The sequence below is a fragment of the Eleutherodactylus coqui genome, chromosome 3 (genome assembly GCF_035609145.1).
Source record: "Eleutherodactylus coqui strain aEleCoq1 chromosome 3, aEleCoq1.hap1, whole genome shotgun sequence".
Lineage (NCBI taxonomy): Eukaryota > Metazoa > Chordata > Amphibia > Anura > Eleutherodactylidae > Eleutherodactylus > Eleutherodactylus coqui.
Genome location: NC_089839.1, coordinates 179,142,311 through 179,166,439, shown reverse-complemented (window position 1 = coordinate 179,166,439; position 24,129 = coordinate 179,142,311). Strand labels below are relative to the sequence as shown.

The 24,129-nt window shown below is 44.1% G+C and overlaps 1 long non-coding RNA gene across 1 annotated transcript in view; it reads right to left on the bottom strand.

Annotated features, from left to right (window-relative positions):
• Nucleotides 1-4,103: 4,103 nt before the first annotated feature.
• LOC136619881 (uncharacterized) overlaps nucleotides 4,104-24,129 on the bottom strand; it is a 36,888-nt gene continuing 16,862 nt past the window's right edge. Inside the window, exon 3 of the long non-coding RNA XR_010791076.1 lies at nucleotides 4,104-4,938. This is a non-coding gene — a long non-coding RNA (uncharacterized lncRNA). The remainder of the gene's footprint in view (nucleotides 4,939-24,129) is intronic.

The following is a 24,129-nucleotide window of genomic DNA, read 5'->3' as shown; positions in this document are numbered from 1 at the left end:
CATTACTACCTCAGCTGTGTTGGGCAATGCAATGGGATATTTCTATGTACCGCCGGTGGCTTCCTGGCACCCACCCATGCTGTGGGTCCACAGGGAATTATAAATGCATCTGTTTCCACTTGTAAAGAACCCCAGTCAGACTGGGGCATGCAGTGTGGGCCGAAGCCCACCTGCATTAAGCACGACATTACTACCTCAGCTGTGTTGGGCAATGCAATGGGATATTTTTATGTACCGCCGGTGGGTTCCAGGGAGCCACCCATGCTGTAGGTGCACACAGAGTTTAACCTACATCTGTCCACTTGTAAAGAACCCCAGTCTGACTGGGGCATGCAGTGTGGGCCGAAGCCCACCTGTATTAAGCACAACATTACTACCTCAGCTGTGTTGGGCAATGCAATGGGATATTTTTATGTACCGCCGGTGGCTTCCTGGCACCCACCCATGCTGTGGGTCCACAGGGAATTATAAATGCATCTGTTTCCACTTCTAAAGAACCCCAGTCTGACTGGGGCATGCAGTGTGGGCCGAAGCCCACCTGCATTAAAGGGGTTGTCCCGCGGCAGCAAGTGGGTCTATACACTTCTGTATGGCCATAATAATGCACTTTGTAATGTACATTGTGCATTAATTATGAGCCATACAGAAGTTATAAAAAGTTTTATACTTACCTGCTCCGTTGCTGGCGTCCTCGTCTCCATGGTGCCGACTAATTTTCGCCCTCCGATGGCCAAATTAGCCGCGCTTGCGCAGTCCTGGTCTTCTGCTCTCTTCAATGGAGCCGCTCGTGCAGAATGCAGGCTCCGTGTAGCTCCGCCCCGTCACGTGCCGATTCCAGCCAATCAGGAGGCTGGAATCGGCAATGGACCGCACAGAAGAGCTGCGGTCCACGGAGGAAGAGGATTCCGGCGGCCATCTTCACAGGTAAGTATAGAAGTCACCGGAGCGCGGGGATTAAGGTAAGCGCTCCGGTAAGCTTTCTGTACGTCCCTGCATCGGGGTTGTCTCGCGCCGAACGGGGGGGTTGAAAAAAAAAAAAAACCGTTTCGGCGCGGGACAACCCCTTTAAACATGACATTACTACCTCAGCTGTGATGGGCACTGCAATGGGATATTTTTATGCACCACCGGTGGGTTCCAGGGAGCCACCCATGCTGTCGGTCCACAGGGACTTCACAATAGGGAGTTGTACCTGCCTGTGTCTATGAATTAAAAAGCCCGGTCTGACTGGGGCATGCAGACACCTTGACAGAATGAATAGTGTGTGGCACATAGGTTCCCCATTGCTATGCCCACGTGTGCAGCTCCTGATGGCGGTGGCACAGGATTATATTTCTCATTGCTTCTGTACAGCATTGTGGGCTATCGCCCCGCCCCTTTTAAAGAGGGTCGCTGCCTAGCCGTGCCAACCCTCTGCAGTGTGTGCCTGCGGTTCCTCCTCATGGCAGACGCACTTATAAATAGACATGAGTGTGGCGTGGCATGAGGGCAGCTGAAGGCTGCGCAGGGACAATTTGGTGTGCGCTGTGGACACTGGGTCGTGCGGGGGGGTTGGGCAGCATGTAACCCAGGAGAAGTGGCAGCGGAGTGTCATGCAGGCAGTGATTGTGCTTTGTTGGAGGTAGTGTGGTGCTTAGCTAAGGTATGCATTGCTAATGAGGGCTTTTCAGAAGTAAAAGTTGTTGGGAGGGGGGGGGGGCACTCTTGCCGGTATTGTGGCTTAATAGTGGGACCTGTGAACTTGAGATGCAGCCCAACATGTAGCCCCTCGCCTGCCCTATCCGTTGCTGTGTCGTTCCCATCACTTTCTTGAATTGCCCAGATTTTCACACATGAAAACCTTAGCGAGCATCGGCGAAATACAAAAATGCTCGGGTCGCCCATTGACTTCAATGGGGTTCGTTACTCGAAACGAACCCTCGAGCATCGCGATAATTTCGTCCCGAGTAACGAGCACCCGAGCATTTTGGTGCTCGCTCATCTCTAGCCTCTACCTGAATTTAAAGAATATTAAAATTATGAAAACTGCAAAAAATGGCCAAATTCAAATCAAAATTGACAAGGAGGTCATAGAATGCGTGTGAGACTTCATCTTCCTGGGCTCAAAAATTGACCAGGCTGGAGAATCTATGCCAGAGATAAAACATAGGATAGCACTGGGGCAAAGCGCAATAGTAAACATGGACAAAATCTGGAAAAGTAGGGATATCGGCATAGCAACTAAATGCAGGATAGTGCAAACCACCGTGTTCCCCTGATAGGAGGATTGATGCATTTGAGCTGTGGTGCTGGCGAAAGCTGCTGCATATGCCCTGGATGGCGAGAGTAACAAACAGAGAAGTTCTGAATCATATAAGACCCATTATATCACTGGAGGGCAAGATGACCAGACTCAGACTCACGGATTTCGGCCAGGTAATGCGAGCAGAGTTGCTAGAAATATCTATAATACTTGGACAGATCAGTGACAAAAGAAGACCCGGCCGCCAAAGGACACAATGGCTGATACTGTCAAAGCTGATACTGGCATGGATATCACACAACTGAAAGAAGCAGTGCAAAACCGAAAAACATGGAGGGAGTTCGTCTTTAGGGTTCCCGAGGGTCGTGTATGACTAAACAGCTAACAATAATAATAATAACCCTTATGTGGTGTAATAATGATGAATTATTGTCAGGGTAGGTCATCAATATTTGATTGGTGGAATGCGCCACTTGGGATCCCTACTGATCCGCTGATCCTTTAAGTCCTGTAAGTGCAGTGGTGCCTGACATTCACAATGGTGCTCAGCGCCAGAAGTGTAATAGAAGGTTTCACTTCTATCAAAATCATTGGGAGCAATACCTTCTGTTACAACTTCTGGGTGTGACCACAATGAGCCAGAAGTGTAATAGAAGGCATCATTTCCATTGATCTTAATCAGACGACCAGCCCCATGGCACTGACAGCGGGTCAGAGGCTCAGCTGATCAGCTGATCAGTGGGGATCCCAAGCGGTGGACCCCTCCAATCAATTACTAATGTCCTTTTAGATGTATGCGTTTTAATCAATAAAATTATTCTTTTTAATGGTTGAAGCCTTCCTCCATATCTACAGTTCCTGTCCTGAGGATAGATCATCAATAGTAAACGCCCAGAATAGCTCTTTAACCAAACATTTTTAAATTGTGTTTTTGCCATGCAGAGCTGGATCCATCCTGGGTCTCATCATCCATGCAAAAAACTGTAGGGTGATGGAACTCAGGACTGTGCCTAAATGGCATCATAGGAGTGAATATGTGAGACAGAGTATTCTTATATAGCTTCTGTCCCTGTCACTATTTTACACTGGACAGAAAAGCGCAAAGCTCGGCACTTTTTCCAATATATGAAATTGATAGGGACAAAAACTATATTGGACAGAGACCAAAGAGGTCTCCACCTCACATATTCAGTCCTATGGTGCTGTCCACGTTCTTTCCTGGGTTCCATCACCATGCAGTTTACTGCATGGAGGACAGAAGGATAAAACAAACCAGTGCTGGAAAGCATAAACACAATGTGAAACAAAAAAAAATTCCTATATTAAAACATTAATTTTATTTACTGCTAATTAAAAATACCCCAAACATATACATGACACACAAAAATGGCCGATAATTAGGCCCAATACTAAAGTGCATCAAATAAAACTTCACAGTTTGCAGAGTGAGATAAACAACCAGTGGATCCACAAAACGCAAGAGTAAATCATTGTTATCAATAGTAACTCAATTAGTAGAATAAACACCCACAGATATTTAAAAAAAACAATCCTTCCAGTAATCCTAAAAGCAAAAGAGCAGGAGATCAAGGAAAGAAAGATTGTATTGGTCAACTATCCCTGGTAATCCCTTCACTTTCACCTGCATACCTGCTGGATCACCACCCTGAGAAGGACAACCCCACTGCACTGTCCACTATTATGCACTTTAATATTGAGACTAATTAATGGCCATTTTTTGCGTGCTATGTATTTATTTGGCATGTTTTTAATGAGAAAATAAAATTAATGTTTAATATAGGGATTGTTTGCAGTGATACACTTTGTATTAAGCTCTGTAATTGATCTTATTGGTGCAGTACTACATTAGCAATGTGAAACTAGCCTACAATGACAAATTAAAAGCAGAAAAAATTAAAAAATATGCTTACCATAAAAACTTGATTTATACAATAGATGATTTTTTGATTGCTCATTCTTCTTAAGTACCCAACTAGACCACTTTGTAAAAGTTGTTGTCCGAGATAACAGTTTTCTCTAAAGCATAACAAAAAGCTGATACTCACCTCTTCCAGCTCACAGCTAGTCCCCCACCAGCAGCTCCGGGTGACGCATTGTTTACAGTCTGCAGTCAGCCCATGACATCCCGTAAACCCACTGCTGTAATTTTTTGGCCACGGGGGAGCCCTTTTCAGAGAAAACTTTTATCTTGGACAACCCTTTTAGGGGTTAAATTACGTTAAAGTACCCGTAGGCCTTAATTTTAGAAAAACTAACTGAAGTACTCACTGATGACGTCACCAATTCAAATGTTTCAAATATTTGTTTAGCATGTGAATTAGACTGGAAACTAAGTATAATGTTTATGACCCGGTCAGATTAGTTACTTTGGTAGTATTGTAAGCCTTGAGAAAACTCCCACATATGAAGGAAATCTTTCTGAGCAGCCAATGAGATCGCCCTAGCCTTTCACTAGAAATAATAGCCCTCTGTCCGCATTCAACACTGCGCTCTTGTTCCTTCTTATTTTTTTCTTTTTTTATGCACCAGATGAAAAGCAATGCGTTTCCTCGATTCTGATCAATTCTAAAGGTCTTTAATTTCCACTTTCTTCTTTTTTCCATTTTTGAAAACATATTTCTTCGGCGATGCTTGGATACGTCTGGGTTTACGGCTGAACGGGCTGGCAGATTGCTCTGTTCAGAGAGATAAGTGAATCAGTCATGTGAGAATTTACTAAGGAAATTAAAATGTTCTTACGGGTAACTGATACAAAAGTCATTTTGTAATCCTAAGATTTTAGAAGATTTGATATCGTAGCTCTCCTGCGGCACAGGGGTTAATCTCTCTAGAGGTCTCCTAATATCCTTCCCTGAAGATCTGGGATGAGTTAGATATTAACCCATTGGCATCACAGTTATTTTTCATTTTTCTTGTGTTTGTTTTTTCATGCCAAGATAATAGTGCTATATACTTCCCGCATAATACAGCTGTAGAGTGCCATGTAATACTCCTATATACAGCCTACGTAATACAGATATATAGCCAAGTTAATACTGCTATATACTCCCCACAGGCTACCATAATATGCTTATATAGTGCCAACATAATACTATCATATACAGTCACATATGATATGCTATTCAAATAATACATAAGGAGCCCACATAAAAGCGCGATATAGTGCTCATATAATACTACAGTTTCCAAATAATACCAACACTAAGTAATACTGAGTACTTTTAGCTTGTTCCTGGAATTCCTAATCTCAAGAGCTTCCTAATAAAGGGGAGCACCTGGCTTATGATCCTCTAAAACTGCCCCTCCCCTACTATAAATTAATCCATTGGCACCACAGTAATGTTTCTTTTTTTATTTTGTTTTTCATCCTCACCTCCTAAAAGACGTAACTCTTTAAATATTCTGTTGATATAGCTGTCTGCCACAGCCTCTTTACTGCATTATCATACATTATGAAGCAGTTATGCCTGGTATAGTAGCTCAGTCCCATTCACTTGAACAGGTCCAAAGCTGCTGAAAGATGACATGATGAATGAACGTGACGTCGCTTTAACTGTCTTCCACAACCTCACCTTTGTAGCAGTGTTTGGCTGTTCCTCACCTCCTTTGAAGCCTCCTACACAGCGGTTTTTGTTTCAGTTAATGACTGTATTCCAACATACACTCAGTACCTGTTTGGTATACTTGATTAATCATACACCTGATTATAATTCTACAAATTCCCTGACTTTGTGAAAATGTACTTAGAAGAACTGATGCAGTTTTGAAGACAAAGTGTGGTCACACCAAATATTGATTAGATTTAAATTTCTCTTTATATTCCATTAACTTTGCATTTTGTCAGTTGACAAAAATAAACTATTAACCCTTCTAGGTTTGAAAGTATCCTTACTTGCAGCACTTTTTTCACACCTGCCTAAAACTTTTGCACAGTATTGTATACCTACATATGTGCAAGAGAACAGAGAGATTGTCTTAATCACACTCAGTTCTGTTGTCTATATCTGTGTTTCCTCAGTTAGGATTTTACTATCTGACTGAAGCCTGATGAAGAGGCCTTACGTAGCCCTGAATATATAATTGTTCTGGTTTGCCAGTAAAGGCATCACCTCCATAATACTTTTGTCATTTTATACGAGAGTATTTTTTAACGTTACATCAAAATATCAAAATGCTGTTGGGGAAAAGTTTCTGTGTGATTGCTATGAATAGTGTAACCATAAAAGTTGAACCCAGGTGAAGCACTGCACATGTCTACTTTACGTACAGGTAGGCAAGAGGTAATCAACCATGTCTGGTGATGAGTGTAAGACTGGCGACCACTTAAAAACAAGCTGCTTTGAGCGTAATCTTAATCTCTTGGACCGTCTGTTAATGCTAGGACAAAACCACTAAATCCACAACTTCCCTTACATAATGGCATTTACTTCATTGTATTTCCGAAAATAATTCACCGGTGAGAGTACTCAAATTTTACATAAAAATCTACTTCTATTTTCTCTAAAAGCCATGACTAATACCGTTTTGAGAAAGGTAGTTTCTCTAAAGACCTAACAGTTAACCCTTTCTCTTTTACCAAGGCTATGTCTTCTAGCATGAAATCTCAGATGAAAGAGTGGAACATGCGGCACTATTTTGTCCAATAAAATGTATGGTGACAAGCCAGAAGCTGGACAAATGCCATCATAGTGAATAAGGTCCATCTGGCACTGTTTGGGGCAAGCATATGCAAAATGCGACGCTTCTGGTCTTTCCCTTTGTTTGGGTCACACAGTGGGGTAGAAGAATAGAACTCCATAGCGCTAGTGTGAACTTAGCCTCACATTGTAGTGTCTTTAAAGATGGGGAGTCAAGTGAGGGTTGGCAAATTTGTGAGAAACCCCAACAAAAAGGGTGGATAGTGACTACATAAAGCACAGTCTTTTCCATGGGACCCTTAGTAGTTGTAGGTGCTGCTTCCATTGGATGTGTGCCATTATAAAAGGGTCGTTTAGTTAGAGGTGTGCAGAGGGGGATTTTTATATTTCTTTTCATATTTTGAATTTTTTTATAAAGACACTTGATACTCTGAAGTTTGGTAATGGATGTGGAAGGCAGGTATATAGGCAATATGAAGGTACATACATACTTCAACTTTCATTATTACATAGGATAATTAAGGTGAATTTGTTAAATCAGAAAATCAGCTATCATTTAAATAAGGTTTTTATGTTGAAACTTTTTTTTTTTTAAATTTAAAAAGTTATTTTTTTTTCTACATTGCTTTTATATATTTAAAAAAATCCTAATATCTTGCAGTTTTCACTCTGGCTACTAAGTCTAATAATAGTTCCTATTCTGTACAGTAGCCACATGGATAACAAAAACAATAGACTGGAGGTGGAGGTGACTCATTGACATCTATGGGAAAGTGTTATGGGAATGCTCTTTGATCTGTGCAGCTAGGTCATTGTGCAGGGAGGAGAGGACTTAAGGTCCTTTTACACACAGCGATTATTGCTCAAAATTTGCTCAAAAGCTATCTTTTGAGCGTTAATCGTTGCGTGTAAATGTGTGCCCATTGTGCACTCACCGTACACTTTTCATCCATCACTGATTACAGGTCAGCTTAAAATCCATTGGGACTGATAAGACGGACCGCACACTGAGTTCTCCAAGGGCACCGCTGATACAATTCTTTCAGCAGGTCTCCTATTGGAGAACAATATTGATGTATTTAGAGAACAGACAAGTCCGCTGTTCTCTAAATACATGCCCATTAGTAGCTAATGCAAAATGATCGCTCAAAACTGTCAGTTTCTGACGAATTTTGAGAGATCATTTGTGTGTGTAAATGTACCTTAAAGCTGTGAGTGACATGTATTTTGAATAGTCTGATTCAGTGTTACTATATATAGGTGTTCCCTTTTATTGTAATCCTGCCTGTGCTGATAGTGAGGCAACTGCTGAGATATGATGTCTACAGAACAAAAAGTCTCAGTCTACTATGAGACTTAGTGCTCAGTGTGAAAACTTCAAGATTTTAGAGTTTTTTTTAATATAGATAGTGATATGCAAAATTAAAAACACCAAAAATGAAAAAAATATATATGTTTAATCTAAAAACTTGATTGAAATAATAGGTCATTTTCTGATGACACATTCCCTTTAAATGGAAAATATGTATGCATGGAACTTTTATATGCATATATTCAAGTGGCAGGTTTAAAAGTATGGTCTATAGATTCAGAATGAATGCTAATGGTAGGACTGAAGGGCTAGAACTGAATGCCTTACGATGGCACGCTCAATGTGTCATATTCTGCTCCATTTCTATACCCCTGAGGTCATGCATTGATGAAGTGAGCAGCACACAGTTATGTTTAGCATGGGGTATTCTCACTCAATTCTATAAATTGCATTTAGAGATATCCTTTATCAGCTCTATGTTCACATACAAACACAAGTATTGTAAATTTTAACTTAAGCCTAGTAAATCCCGGGCTGTGTTCTCACTCCTTGTCGGAAGCGTCTGCAATCTGTTTGTGACTTAATGCGCAGCGAGTCTCTGGTTTCTCTTGAGCTGAGCCAACATTGCTCCAAAGTGGCTTTGTTACTTTAAATCAATTAGGTTTGTGTTTCCAGCCATGAAACATAGACTCTGCCAGCTTGTTTTTCCATCTTTCCGGTCACTGTCCTGGTAATGAAATCACAATAGTATCAAATGTTCCTCTTTGGGTCCAGTGCCATTCTTGCCATCAAACTCCTGCAGAGATGCTGAGAGGCTTTCTTGAGACTGAGAGGGCTGTAGAGTGTCTCTAAGACAATGCTCTGGTGACTTATTCAATACTTTGTGAATATTATGAATACATGTGCTAGTGCAGATGTCATATATATCATATAACAAAGTATAATATGTATTATTTGTTTTATAAAGTATATATGTAATTTAATAATTACCTATATATGTGGAATATGGAACAGAGAGAAGCTGTACGGTCAGACTCTAAATCCACTAAACTGCCAACAAATAAATTGACAAAGAAAACACCCGATCAGGGAAGTATGCATTAACATTTAAGGCTGCGCGATAAATAACTTCGCCATCTACCAGGGAAGAAAAGGCAACAAAACAACAAATAAAATAAAAAGGTGGGGGAGTAGTGGGGTGCAAGAGCGGCAGAGCATGATGAAGGCAGTTAAAGCCTGTTGGGTGAGGGAGAGACAAGAGAAAGTATCAAGGTTGAAGAATTTGCCACTGTGACAAGGAGGCAGGGTCTACAATTTTTAACAGCTTACAAGAGGATATCCAAGCTCTCCCCTTAAGGAAATTAATGGCACAGTATCTATGATTAGTAAACTACTGTCAAAAGGTTCCTCCTTCTAAACTAGGTGGAAAAGCAGGGTTTCTTAAAAAAGGGAAAAGCTGGGATGGGGAAGGAGAAATGCCAGGTCTGGAAAACACCCATGAGATGACTTGCAAGGTTGGTTCAATAGTGCAATGGGAACGAGCTTCAAGCCAGGAGCCAGGGCAATACAGTTAAGGGTATGGGAAGCAACATTAGTTCCAAGGAGACCTACTGTGTAATTCCTTCATGCCTCTGCCAGTCGACAACCTGCACCAGATGGGCAGCTGGATGATAAACTATAAACCCAGGAAGGCCAAGACTACCCGCTAATTTAGGATTGAGTAATGTCAAGTGCACGATACAAGTAGCTCTGCCCAAATGAATATAGTTAAAAGTGAAAGCAAGATCTTGAAAAACGGGCAAAGAATATATATAGGCAGGGCTTGCAGAAAGTAAAGGATCAAGGGCACAATATTCATTTTAAATATAGAACATCTACCAAACCAGGATTTCAACCTCACCCAGGTGTCCAGATCATTTCTGAAACTATGTAGGAAAGTTGGGTACCTGGCAGCATAGAGACCTGAGATGTTAATAGTGAGATGAATACCCAGGTATTTTAAGTACTCCCTGGACCACCAAAACGAGGAGCCCATGAGTTCTGTTACAAGAGACTGGGGTAGGAAAATGTACAACACCTCTGATTTCTGATAATTTGTCTTAAAATTGGATATTTGAGCCAAAAGAAAAAATAATAAATTGCCTGCATAGGCCGCAACTTTATGCATTGTTCTGCGAACTAGGACCCTCATAATGTCCAGTTGGAGTAAACAGTACTAAGAAAAGTTTCCAAGCACAAGATAAAGATAAGGGGTGAGAGAGGGCACCCTTGCTGTGTACCATTCAAATTGGTAAATTGGAGGCGTGGCTAACAACCTAGAAGATCACACGTGTGGAGAAGAAACTCTCTTTCCACCACCATAAAACATCAGTTCCCTGCTAAGGATCAGGGCACTCTTCACCCCAACACCCATGACCACCTTCCCTGGTGGTAATACTGAGGTGGAAGCAGTGTTTAGCGCTGTTTGCCCCAAAGCCCACTCACCAGCTGTAGACACAGCTTTTCCTGGGGACCTGGTCTGGTGTGGCATCTGCCTGCACCCCACGTGGGCACGGCTCTTCTCAGAAAATCTTCGGTATCAGCGGGCAACTGGAGGAGACCTCCTGATTTCTGCACGGGCCAGTATCGGATGGAAGGTTGGTGGCACCCCAAGGAAAAGTTTCTCTCAGCGTGGCCACCTTTTTGATTTTCTACCATTAATCTCAGGTACTGTAGTATGGCAGCCTGTATCTTCTTCGCTCGTTAAATCTTCCTGGCCTGGATAATCCTGAACCTTTTACGATTTCCAGGGGCTCTGATTTAACTTAGTCGATCTGCAGCTCGAAGGTCCACTTCTACTCTGCTTAACCCCGTGAGTGGCGGGTTTCTTACCACCCTGTAAGACCTACCAAGGCAGGTTTTTTAAATGTGCCAATCATTTAATTTCAACTAATTTTCCAGTCGGGTTCCAAGAGCCACAACTTTTTCATTTTTCCATTGATACGGCCATATGAGGGCTTGTTTTTTGTGGGACAAGTTTTTTTTTTGATGGCATCATTTTTGGGTATATATAATGTATTGCATTACTTTTGTAAAAAAAATTGTAGGGAGATTGGGGAAAAAAAGAAATTCTGCCATTTGTTTTTTGGATTTCATTTGTAGGCGTTCAGCGTGCAGAATAAATACTGTGATAACATTATTCTCTGAGTCGCACAATTCTGGCGATACCAAGTTTATACAGTTTTTTTATGTTTTGCTGTTTTTGTACATTTAAAACATTTTTTTTTCTTGAAGGTTTGCTTTTGTGTCGTCACATTCCAAGAGCCGTAATAAGTTTATTTTCCCATTGCCAGAGCTCTAGAAGGCCTTGTTGTTTGTAGGATGTACTCTAGTCTTCATTTATCTAATTTTTGGGAACATGTAAAATTTTGATCGCTTTTTATTTTATTCTTTCTAGGGGCAAGATTAACACAATCTGTAATTCTGGCTTTTTTTAATTTTTTTTTTTCACTGAATTCTCTAAGCAGTATAAATAATATATTAAAGTAATTCTACAGGCCTGTACGGTTATGCCAATACTAAATTGTAATAGCTTTTTACTTTTTTGCTACATTTTACACTTTAAAAAAAAAAAGATTTTTTTAATTTTCGCTGCATTCAATTTTTTTTTATCAACAGAGCCGTGTAAGGGTTTTTATTTTATGGGATGAGTTGTACTTTTTATTAGCACCATTTGTTGATCCGTGCAGCATTTTGATCACTTTCTATTCTACTTTTTGTATGGTGAGATAAATTAGCTATTTTTACCACGTTTTTATTTTTTTACCAGTGCACCCTGCAGAATAGATAATTTATTAACTTCCTTCTCTGGGTCATTAAGAACGCAGGGATACCACATGTGTAATTTTGTTTTTAACTTTTAATAAAGTAATGGGAGAAAGGTGGGGTTTTGGTGTTTTTATTTTTATTTTTTTATTATTTTTTTATTTTTTTTAACTTTTTTAACTTTTTCTACTTTTATTGTCCCTTTAGGAGACTTGCAGAATACTTTTCTTTTATTCTTCTAATACTCTGTTATGCTATGGCATAGCAGGGTGTTAGACAGACTATGACGCTTAGACAGAGTCTGCGTGTCATAGCCTAATTTAGCAGGCAGACCTGGAGGCTATATTCAAGCTATATCACATTGAGGGGGGTGCGATGGTGAGAGAGGGAGCCCCCTCCCTCTGTCAGCCTTTTACATGCTGTAGTCGCACAAACCACGGCATGTAAAGGGTTAAACAGCAGGAGATCGCTTGCAGATCCACAGGCTATATTCAAGCCTCCGGGTTAAACAGAGACCCATCAGGAGCCCCTGATCACATTGCGGGGGGGGTCCAATGGTGATAGCCCTTTACATGCACCAGTTGCACAGACCGCGGCATGTAAAGGGTTAAACAGCGGAGATTGGAGGTTTTCTCCATTCTCCGCTGTAAAAGCTGGTGCCCGGTTGTCATCTGACAGCCGATCACCAGCTCTCCCTGCCACAGAAACCATCGGCCAGCCTCTGACAAGCGGATGATCTCCGTGGCAACGTGTAAACAGTGCAGGAGTTCAAAAAAAGGAGCAGGAAGTTGCTGGCAGATCGTCCTGCTTTTTTTTTTTTTAAAGTTCCGCACTGGTTCTCTGTAGGACTGTGCAGGCAGTGTGTGTGCAGAACACATTGCCACAGCCTATGGCATTGTGTTCTGCACGGTCCCATAGTGAAACATATCCCGGAAATCTTCTGGGCTATAGCACTATGGGCAGTGAAGCTAGTCCTGGAAAACTTCCGTGCGTGCCACTGAAGGGGTTAACAGTGTCCTACAACCTGTTGGATTATAATATCTACTACCTAGAGATGAGCGAGCACCAAAATACTCGGGTGCTCGTTACTCGGGACGAAATTATCGCAATGCTCGAGGGTTCGTTTCGAGTAACGAACCCCATTGAAGTCAATGGGCGACCCGAGCATTTTTGTATATCGCCGATGCTCGCTAAGGTTTTCATTTGTGAAAATCGGGGCAATTCAAGAAAGTGATGGGAACGACACAGCAACAGATAGGGCAGGCGAGGGGCTACATGTTGGGCTGCATCTAAAGTTCCCAGGTCCCACTATTAAGCCACAATAGCGGCAAGAGTGCCCCCCCCTCCCATCAATTTTTACTTCTGAAAAACCTTCATTAGCAATGCATACCTTAGCTAAGCACCACACTACCTCCAACAAAGCACAATCACTGCCTGCATGACACTCCGCTGCCACTTCTCCTGGGTTACATGCTTATAGCCGGTTCCACTGAAAGCAATGGGCTGCCGGCGTGCGCGGGATGAATTGTCGGGAAGGGCTTAAATATAGAAGAAAATAAAATAAAAAAAATATATATACTTACCTTGTCCGGGCAGACGGAGTTCAGCGCGGCCTACAGTGGGTGTGAAAGGGGTGTGAGTCAGACCTGCCCCCTGATTGGCTCAGCCATTGCTTTCAGTGGAACCTGCTGTATTGCCGGTTCCATTGAATTCAATGGGCAGACATCGTTCTTCTCTGCCACAGCCGTTACAGCTGTGGCAGAGAAGAATGATTTGTCTTCTATATGTTCTCAATGGGGTCGGCGCTGCTGCCGCAGGCCCCATTGAGCGCATATAGGGAAGAGAACAGGAATCGCAGATCGCAGATAGGTGCGATCTGCGATTTCTGACTATGGCCTAAGAAGGACCGTTGGGGTTCTTGAAGCCTAAAATAACTCCTAACGCTCTCCCTATAGCAGCTCCGGCATCAGCAGCACTGTCCCTGATCTCTGTCAGAATGCATCTGTGGCGAGCCGCGGGCGGGCAGATTTTAATACTCGGGTGACACCTGATCTCGCCAGCCACTCACTGCAGGGGGGTGGTATAGGGCTTGAACGTCGCAGGGGGAAGTTGTAATGCCTTCCCTGTCTTTCAATTGGCAGAAAAGCGCGCAAATTTCTCAGGGAAGAAAATGAAAGTGACTCGAACACCGCGTGGTACTCGTCTCGAGTAACGAGCATCTCGAACACCCTAATACTCGAACAAGTATCAAGCTCGGACGAGTACGCTCGCTCATCTCTATTAGCGATCTACCTTTGGCCGGTCTCACATGATCGGATAGGAATTATGGATTCGGCATGCATCTGATCCGCGGTATTACGCAGATCAATCGCATTGGATTACACAATTCCGCTCACATTAGTGGGTCGAAATTGCGTAATCCACTCGCAGAAAAGAGAACGCAGCAGGTTCTATTTTACCGCGGATATCGGCAACATAGAGCCAATTGTGCTCCATGGTCGCGGATATACCCGCAGCCCATACGCATCTACGTTGTATACGGGCTGGGGGTACCTGCGTCATCGGTAGGCGACGGTGCGGGAAATACAAACAACACAACAAAAAAAAAACAGTGTACTGCGAATGACCGCCTGTGTGAGTAGGCAGCTATGGCAGTGCATTACGCGGCCGTACGCAGGGTCACAGCCGGGCTCACAGCTGGGATCCGCTGCGGGACTCCGCAAGCGGATTCCACCTACGGCTGCATGAGCCCGGCGTTATTCAGACCGCTACCTGTAATACGTATTTTACAAGAAGCCCCGGGAACGCTCGCCTTCCTGCAGTTCCAGGAGCAGCTTGTTGAACGTCTTCTGTGTGAGACCGCCGCACCTCATCAAGCTTACGGAGACTCACAGAGCGCCACTTTTTACACCCCATACCCGCTACTGAGGTCACGAAATACCCCCCAAAAAGCATGAGAGGAGGGGGGATACACGGTTTTATTGCCCCATGTACCCATCCCAGCCAGCCTCTGTAATTACCCCTGTCTTCGGAAATACCACACAGTTCACATTATTGCTTTTATCTAAGATTTGGGGAATGTGCGGAGGGGGGTGATATTTTTAGGGAGTCAATTTTTATTCCGTACAAATGAGCCTGGAATTTATTCAGTTGTGCCCTGCAATCCAATGGGTGTTCCCTCCATTACAGGCCTTGCCATGTTTCCTGTACGTAGATTAGGGCCACAATGGGTATGTTTTTGAACACGGGATAAACAGGGGTATGCATTTTGGAGTGAACATCTTCATTCCTATGTACACTGTATAAAAAAAAAAAACAGTTTTTAAATTGACAAAATTGCCAAAAAAATGAAAATCGTAATTTTTTCCTTCTGCTTTGCTTAAATTTATTCAAATACTGTGGGGTCAAAATACGCAATACACCCCTAGATGAATTCTTTAAGGGGTCTAGTTTTTAAAATGGGGTCATTTGTGGGGGTTCTTTATAGTTTTGGACGCTCAATGGCTCTATAAGTGGGCAATGGGGCCTGGAATTTATTTCGTTGTACCCTAAAATCCAACGGGTGCTCCTTCCATTATAGGCCTAGCCATGTGTCCTTTAAGTAGATTAGGGCCACAAGGGGTATGGTTCTGAACACGGGACAAACAGGGGTATCAATTTAGGGGTGAAAGTCTTCATTCCTATGTGTGCTGTACAAAAAAAACTGTTTTTAAATTGATACAACTGCCAAAAAAATGAAAATTGTAATTTTTTTCCTACTGCTTTGCTTAGATTTATTCAAAAATTGTAGTGTAAAAATACACAGTACACCCCTAGATAAATTCGTTAGGGGGTCTAGTTTTCAAAATGGGATCATTTGTGGGGGTTCTCTGTCATTTTGGCCGCTCAAGGGCTCTACAAGTGGGCAATGGGGCCTAAATCACCTTCATGCTAAATTTCTGTTCTGAAAGCCACCGACTACTCCTTTCATTTTGGGCCCCGTTGTGCATCCAGACAAAAGATTAGGGCCACAATGGGTATGTCTCTGAACACGGGACAAACAGGGGTATCCATTTTAGGGTGCAAGTCTTCATTCATGTGTGTGCTGTACCAAAAAAACAGTTTTTAAAATGACAGAATTGCCAAAAAAACGAAAATCACAATTTTTTTCCTTTTGCTTTGCTTCAATTCATTCAAAAACTGTGGGGTCAAAATGGGCAGTACACCCCTAGATAAATTCGTTAAGGGGTCTAGTTTTCAAAATGGGGTCACTTGTGGGGGTTCTCTTTGACTTTGGCCGCTCAAGAGCTCTACAAATGTGCTATGGGGCCTAAAACGCCTTCAAGGAAAATCTATGTTCTGAAAGCCACCGACTACACCTTTCGTTTTGGGCCCCGTTGTGCATCCAGACATAAGATTAGGGCCACAATGGGTATGTCTCTGAACACGGGAGAAACAGGGGTATCCATTTTGGGGTGAAAGGCTTCATTCATGTGTGTGCTGTACAAAAAAGCTGTTTTTCAAATGATAGAATTGACAAAAAAACGAAAATCACAATTTTTTCCTTTTGCTTGGCTTGAATTCAAAAACTGTGGGGTCAAAATGGGCAGCACACCCCTAGATAAATTCGTTAAGGGGTCTAGTTTTCAAAATGGGGTCACTTGTGGGGGTTCTCTTTGGTTTTGGCCACTCAAGAGCTCTACAAATGTGCTATGGGGCCTAAAACGCCTTCAAGCAAAATTTATGTTCTGAAAGACACCGACAGCTCCTTTCATTTTGGGTCCCGTTGTGCATCCAGACATAAGATTAGGGCCACAATGGGTATGATTCAGAACACGGGAGAAACAGGGGTATCCATTTTGGGGTGTAAATCCTCATTTTCATGGGTTCTATAGGAAAAAAATATGTCTTTAAAATAACATATTTGCAAAAATATGAAATTTTATTTTTTCTTCCCTAAATTGAACTAATTCCTGAAAAAAAACTGGTGGGGTCAAAATACTCATGACACCCCTCAGTGAATACATTTAGGGGTGTAGTTTTTAAAATGGGGTCATTTGTGGGGGTATCTATTATTCTGACACTTATGAGCCTTTGCAAACTTGGCTTGGTGCAGGAAAACAAAGTGCTCCTCAAGTAATGTTAAATTTGTACATCCTCTAAATGGTTAAAAAAAACACAAAAGTTTTTCAAGTGTGCATTCAGAATAAAGTAAACAGATGGAAATACATATCTTATCAAAAATCTGTACAGTATGTTTGGACATATTTCAGATATTACGGTTGAAAATGTGAAAAAATGACAATTTTTTCAAAATTTTTCCAATATTGGTACTTTTAATAAATGTACACAAATGATATCGGTCTCTTTTTACAACCTAAATGAAGTACAACATGTGGCGAAAAAACAGTGTCAGAATCACTTGGATATGTAAAGCCTTTACGGAGTTATGCTACGTTGAACGACGCATGTCAGATTTCCAAAATTTGGCTCCGTCACTAAGGCGCAAACAGGCTTCCTCACTAAGGGGTTAAGCCACTATCCAAGCTAGAAGAAATTATGTCTCCATAACATCAATCCTGCAATACAATAAAGTCATCTACAAATGGGGTTTCCCTACAAAATAAAAAAAAACGGGATCAACTACCTGATCAACAAAGTTGAAGATGACCACGCTCTTCTTGCAAAAGTGGGGACTTTTATATCCCCATAGTTCTTTATAGTCATCAAAATATCCAACAGATGGCAATCTTCTTGAAAAGTCTATAAAGGTTGTAGTTCTAATTGATGTTTCTCTCCTTTTAGGATCCACTATACAATGCCAAAATATCCTTTTTGGCAAACTTAATCCCCCCAAGTTTGCACAGTACTAGTTACTGCATCATTATATGTGAATTTGAAACGTTCTGGTTGATCTCTTACTTCCCTTCCCCTACTCCTCTGCTTTTTTTCCTTAAAGGTTATCCTTATAAAATATCTCAAAACGATACAGTGCCTTTAAAAGGCTTAATTTCCTTTTTATCCATGAAAATGGCTATTTATATTGTATTCTTACATGTAAAAGGCTTAAACTCTTCTTTTAAAAGAGATCTTTGCTCTGGAAGGAACCCAAAATGCATCTTCTGAAGTCTTATGTATTCAAGAGACTCATCTCAAAAAGTGATACCTTATTCATCTGTATAGTAAAAACTATCCTTATATTTTCTGTTTTAACATGAATAGGAAGAAGGTGGGCATGTTGATATAAATTAATAAGACTACCATGTTTAATCTAATGCATGAGCTAATTGACCCTGGGGGTAGGTTTGTTGCCCTGGTGTGCACTCTTAACAACACTTTGTACACTACTTGTAATTATTAGGAACTTATAGTACCAGTGTTCCTGGTGGCGCAATGCGCAACACAACTGTGCTACATGGTACATGCATTATGATCCCCACACATCACACACAGCTGTACTACATCCATTTTGACTCCCACACATTACACACACAACATATTACACACACAGCTCTCCTACATGGTATATCCATTATAATCCCCACACATCACACACACAGCTCTACTACATCCATTTTGACTCCCACACATTACGCACACAACACATTACACACACAAACAGCTCTTCTACATTGTACATCCATTATGATCCCCACATATCCCACACACAGCTCTACTAAATGCATCTTGATTCCCACACAAGACAAACACAGCTTTGCTCCTCCCACAGCAGTGACTTCACCGCAGGTCCTTGAGCTCACCGGATCTCTATAGTGATGGTAGGTCGGTGTCTTCTGTCAGGACTGCTGAGTTGTGTCTGAGATAATAATGGCTTAGTTGTATTCTCCTTTTGTTATTTTTGTCCTACCCTTCCAAGTGCCCTAACTATGTTGTTCTTCTGTCGGTCAGGCTCTGTGTTTTATATATACTGTGGGACCTGTGATGATGTCACCATGGGCGGGGTGATGACCACCAGGGACGGAGCATAAGAGGAACCCACATACAGTACTTTCTACCAAACTGAAGAATGGCTCCTCCCACAGCAGTGACATCACCACAGGTCCTTCCGCTCACCGGATCTCTGTTATGGGGTTAGGTCAGTGTCTTCTATCAGGACTGCTAAGATGTGTCTGAGATAGTAATGGCTTAGTTGAATTCTCATTTTGTTATTTTTGTCCTCCCTTTTTCAAGAGCCCTAACTTTGTTGTTCTTCTGTTGGTCAGGCTCTGTGTTTTATATATGTTGTAGGACCTTTGATGACATCACCAGGGGGGCAGAGCGATGATGTCACCAGGGGCAGAGCATGAGAAGCACTAACATACATACTCACTGACAAGTGGTTGTTAGTAGTTTGATAGTGAATTTATATGCACCGAACACATGGCAAATATTTTTTCTCAAGAAATTAATTTTAGCAATCTCTAAAATAATTCAAGGGAGATTGATTCTTTGCAGATATTTTAATATAATCCCAGATAGTAAAATTTCCACCACTTCCAGGAACACCAAAGCACCCCGCAACAATCTAATTGGCTTTATCAGGTTGAATTATTTGATGTTTTGAGATGTCTACATGATTCTGAAAAAGATTACACATTTTACTCTAACCCGCATCAAACCTGATCTCGTATTGACCTTTTTCTAATGAATAAATGGCTACTAGAACAGATCTCTTCATGCTTAATTGGCCCTATGACTTGGTCGGATCATGCACCTATTACTCTGACAATACACCCTCCTTACTGCTAACCTCCTCCATTTATCTGGAAGAACAATACATTTATAATCACAGATCCTTCACACTAGGCATATATTGATTCATCTTAGGGAATACTTTTCCATCAATTCCTCTTCAGTAACTGATGAATCTAGTCTTTGGAATATCCATAAGGCATTTATTTGAGGGATTCTTATTAGAGATGAGCGAACACCAAAATGTTCGGGTGTTCGTTATTCGAAACGAACTTCCCGCGATGTTCGAGGGTTCGTTTCGAATAACAAACCCCATTGAAGTCAATGGGCGACCAGAACATTTTTGTATTTCGCCGATGCTCGCTAAGGTTTTCATTTGTGAAAATCTGGGCAATTCAACAAAGTGATGGGAACGACACAGCAACGGATAGGGCAGGCGAGGGGCTACATGTTGGGCTGCATCTCAAGTTCACAGGTCCCACTATTAAGCCAGAATACCGGCAAGAGTGCCCCCCCCCCTCCCAACAACTTTTACTTCTGAAAAGCCATCATTAGCATGGCATACCTTTGCTAAGCACCACACTACCTCCAACAAAGCACAATCACCGCCTGCATGACACTCCACTGCCACTTCTACTGGGTTACATGCTGCCCAACCGCCCGCCCTCCCCCCACAGCGCACACCAACGTGTCCCTGCGCAGCCTTCAGCTGCCCTCATGCCACACCACCCTCATGTCTATTTAGAAGTGCGTCTGCCATGACGAGGGACCACAGGCACACACTGCACAGGGTTGGCACGGCTAGGCAGCGACCCTCTTTAAAAGGGGCGGGGCGATAGCCCACAATGCTGTACAGAAGCAATGAGAAATAGAATCCTGTGCCACCGCCATCAGGAGCTGCACACGTGGGCATAGCAATGGGGAACCTATGTGCCACACACTATTCATTCTGTCAAGGTGTCTCTGCATGCCCCAGTCAGACCGGGCTTTTTAATTCATAGACACAGGCAGGTACAACTCCCTATTGTGAAGTCCCTGTCGACCGACAGCATGGGTGGCTCCCTGGAACCCACCGGCGGTACACAAAAATATCCCATTGCATTGCCCAACACAGCTGAGGTAGTAATGTCGTGCGTAATACAGGTGGGCTTCGGCCCACACTGCATGCCCCAGTCAGACTGGGGTTCTTTAGAAGTGGACACATGTAGGTTACACTCCGTGTGCACCTACAGCATGGGTGGCTCCCTGGAACCCACCGGCGGTACACAAAAATATCCCATTGCATTGCCCAACACAGCTGAGGTAGTAATGTCGTGCGTAATACAGGTGGGCTTTGGCCCACACTGCATGCCCCAGTCTGACTGGGGTTCTTTAGAAGTGGACACAGATGCATTTACAACTCCCTGTGGACCGACAGCATGGGTGGGTGCCAGGAAGCCACCGGCGGTACATAGAAATATCCCATTGCATTGCCCAACACAGCTGAGGTAGTAATGTCGTGCTTAATGCAGGTGGGCTAAAAATTAATTTGATTACACTGTAGGCAAGGGCCCACAAAAATTGCTGTATCAACAGTACTAATGTACATCCCAAAAATTGGCCATGGCCAGCCAAGAGGGCAGGTGAAACCCATTAATCGCTTTGGTTAATGTGGCTTAAGTGGTAACTAGGCCTGGAGGCAGCCCAGTGTAACGAAAAATTGGTTCAAGTTACAGTTCCAACGCTTTTAAGCGCATTGAAACTTTTAAAAATTGTTTAGAAAAATTATTTGAGTGAGCCTTGTGGCCCTAAGAAAAATTGCCCGTTCAGCGTGATTACGTGAGGTTTCAGGAGGAGTAGCAGGAGGAGGAGGAGGAGGAATATTAGACACAGATTGATGAAGCAGAAATGTCCCCGTTTTGGATGGTGAGAGAGAACGTAGCTTCCATCCGCGGGTGCAGCCTACGTATTGCTTACGTATCGCTGCTGTCCGCTGGTGGAGAAGAGAAGTCTGGCGAAATCCAGCCTTTGTTCATCTTGATGAGTGTTAGCCTGTCGGCACTGTCGGTTGACAGGCAGGTACGCTTATCTGTGATGATTCCCCCAGCCGCACTAAACACCCTCTCCGACAAGACGCTAGCCGCAGGACAAGCAAGCACCTCCAGGGCATACAGCGCTAGTTCAGGCCATGTGTCCAGCTTCGACACCCAGTAGTTGTAGGTGGCAGAGGCGTCACGGAGGACGGTCGTGCGATCGGCTACGTACTCCCTCACCATCCTTTTACAGTGCTCCCGCCGACTCAGCCTTGACTGGGGAGCGGTGACACAGTCTTGGTGGGGAGCCATAAAGCTGTCCAGGCCCTTAAAGACTGTTGCACTGCCTGGGATGTACATGCTGCTCGATCTCCGCACCTCCCCTGCTACCTTGCCCTCGGTACTGCGCCTTCTGCCACTAGCGCTGTCGGCTGGGAATTTTACCATCAGCTTGTCCGCCAGGGTCCTGTGGTATAGCAACACTCTCGAACCCCTTTCCTCTTCGGGAATGAGAGTGGGCAGGTTCTCCTTATACCGTGGATCGAGCAGTGTGTACACCCAGTATTCCGTTGTGGCCAGAATGCGTGCAACGCGAGGGTCACGAGAAAGGCATCCTAACATGAAGTCAGCCATGTGTGCCAGGGTACCAGTACGCAACACATGGCTGTCTTCACTAGGAAGATCACTTTCAGGATCCTCCTCCTCCTCCTCCTCAGGCCATACACACTGAAAGGATGACAGGCAATCAGCCGGTGTACCGTCAGCAGCGGGCCAAGCTGTCTCTTCCCCCTCCTCCTCCTCCTCCTCATGCTCCTCCTCCTCCTCCTGTACGCGCTGAGAAATAGACAGGAGGGTGCCCTGACTATCCAGCGGCATACTGTCTTCCCCCGCCCCCGTTTCCGAGCGCAAAGCAGCTGCCTTTATGCTTTGCAGGGAATTTCTCAAGATGCATAGCAGAGGAATGGTGATGCTAATGATTGTAGCATCGCCGCTCACCACCTGGGTAGACTGCTCAAAATTACCAAGTACCTGGCAGATGTCTGCAAACCAGGCCCACTCTTCTGAAAGGAATTGAGGAGGCTGACTCCCACTGCGCCGCCCATGTTGGAGTTGGTATTCGACTATAGCTCTACGCTGTTCATAGAGCCTGGCCAACATGTGGAGCGTAGAGTTCCACCGTGTGGGCACGTCGCACAGCAGTCGGTGCACTGGCAGCTTAAAGTGATGTTGCAGGGTGCGCAGGGTGGCAGCGTCCGTGTGGGACTTGCGGAAATGTGCGCAGAGCCGGCGCGCCTTTACGAGCAGGTCTGACAAGCGTGGGTAGCTTTTCAGAAAGCGCTGAACCACCAAATTAAAGACATGGGCCAGGCATGGCACGTGCGTGAGGCTGCCGAGCTGCAGAGCCGCCACCAGGTTACGGCCGTTGTCACACACGACCATGCCCGGTTGGAGGCTCAGCGGTGCAAGCCAGCGGTCGGTCTGCTGCGTCAGACCCTGCAGCAGTTCGTGGGCCGTGTGCCTCTTATCGCCTAAGCTGAGTAGTTTCAGCACGGCCTGCTGACGCTTGCCCACCGCTGTGCTGCCACACCGCGCGACACCGACTGCTGGTGACATGCTGCTGCTAACACATCTTGATTGCGAGACAGAGGAGGAGGAGGAGGAGGAGGGTGCTTTAGTGGAGGAAGCATACACCTCCGCAGATACAACCACCGAGCTGGTGCCCGCAATTCTGGGGGTGGGTAGGACGTGAGCGGTCCCAGGCTCTGACTCTGTCCCAGCCTCCACTAAATTCACCCAATGTGCCGTCAGGGAGATGTAGTGGCCCTGCCCGCCTGTGCTTGTCCACGTGTCCGTTGTTAAGTGGACTGTGGCAGTAACCGCGTTGGTGAGGGCGCGTACAATGTTGCGGGAGATGTGGTCGTGCAGGGCTGGGACGGCACATCGGGAAAAGTAGTGGCGACTGGGAACTGAGTAGCGCGGGGCCGCCGCCTCCATGATACTTTTGAAGGACTCCGTTTCCACAACCCTATACGGCAGCATCTCAAGGCTGATGAATTTTGCTATGCGGACGGTTAACGCTTGAGCGTGCGGGTGCGTGGCGGCGTACTTGCACTTGCGCTCAAACACTTGCGCAAGCGACGGCTGGACGGTGCGCTGAACTACACTGGTGGATGGGGCCGAGGACAGCGGAGGTGAGGGTGTGGGTGCAGACCATGAGGCGGTAGTGCCTGTGTCCTGAGAGGGGGGTTGGATAGCAGTGTCAGGTTGGGGCACAGGGTGAGAGGCAGCGGTGCAAACCGGAGGTGGTGAACGGCCTTCGTCCCACCTTGTGGGGTGCTTGGCCATCATATGTCTGCGCATGCTGGTGGTGCTGAGGCTGTTGGTGTTGGCTCCCCGGCTGATCTTGGCGCGACAAAGGTTGCACACCAC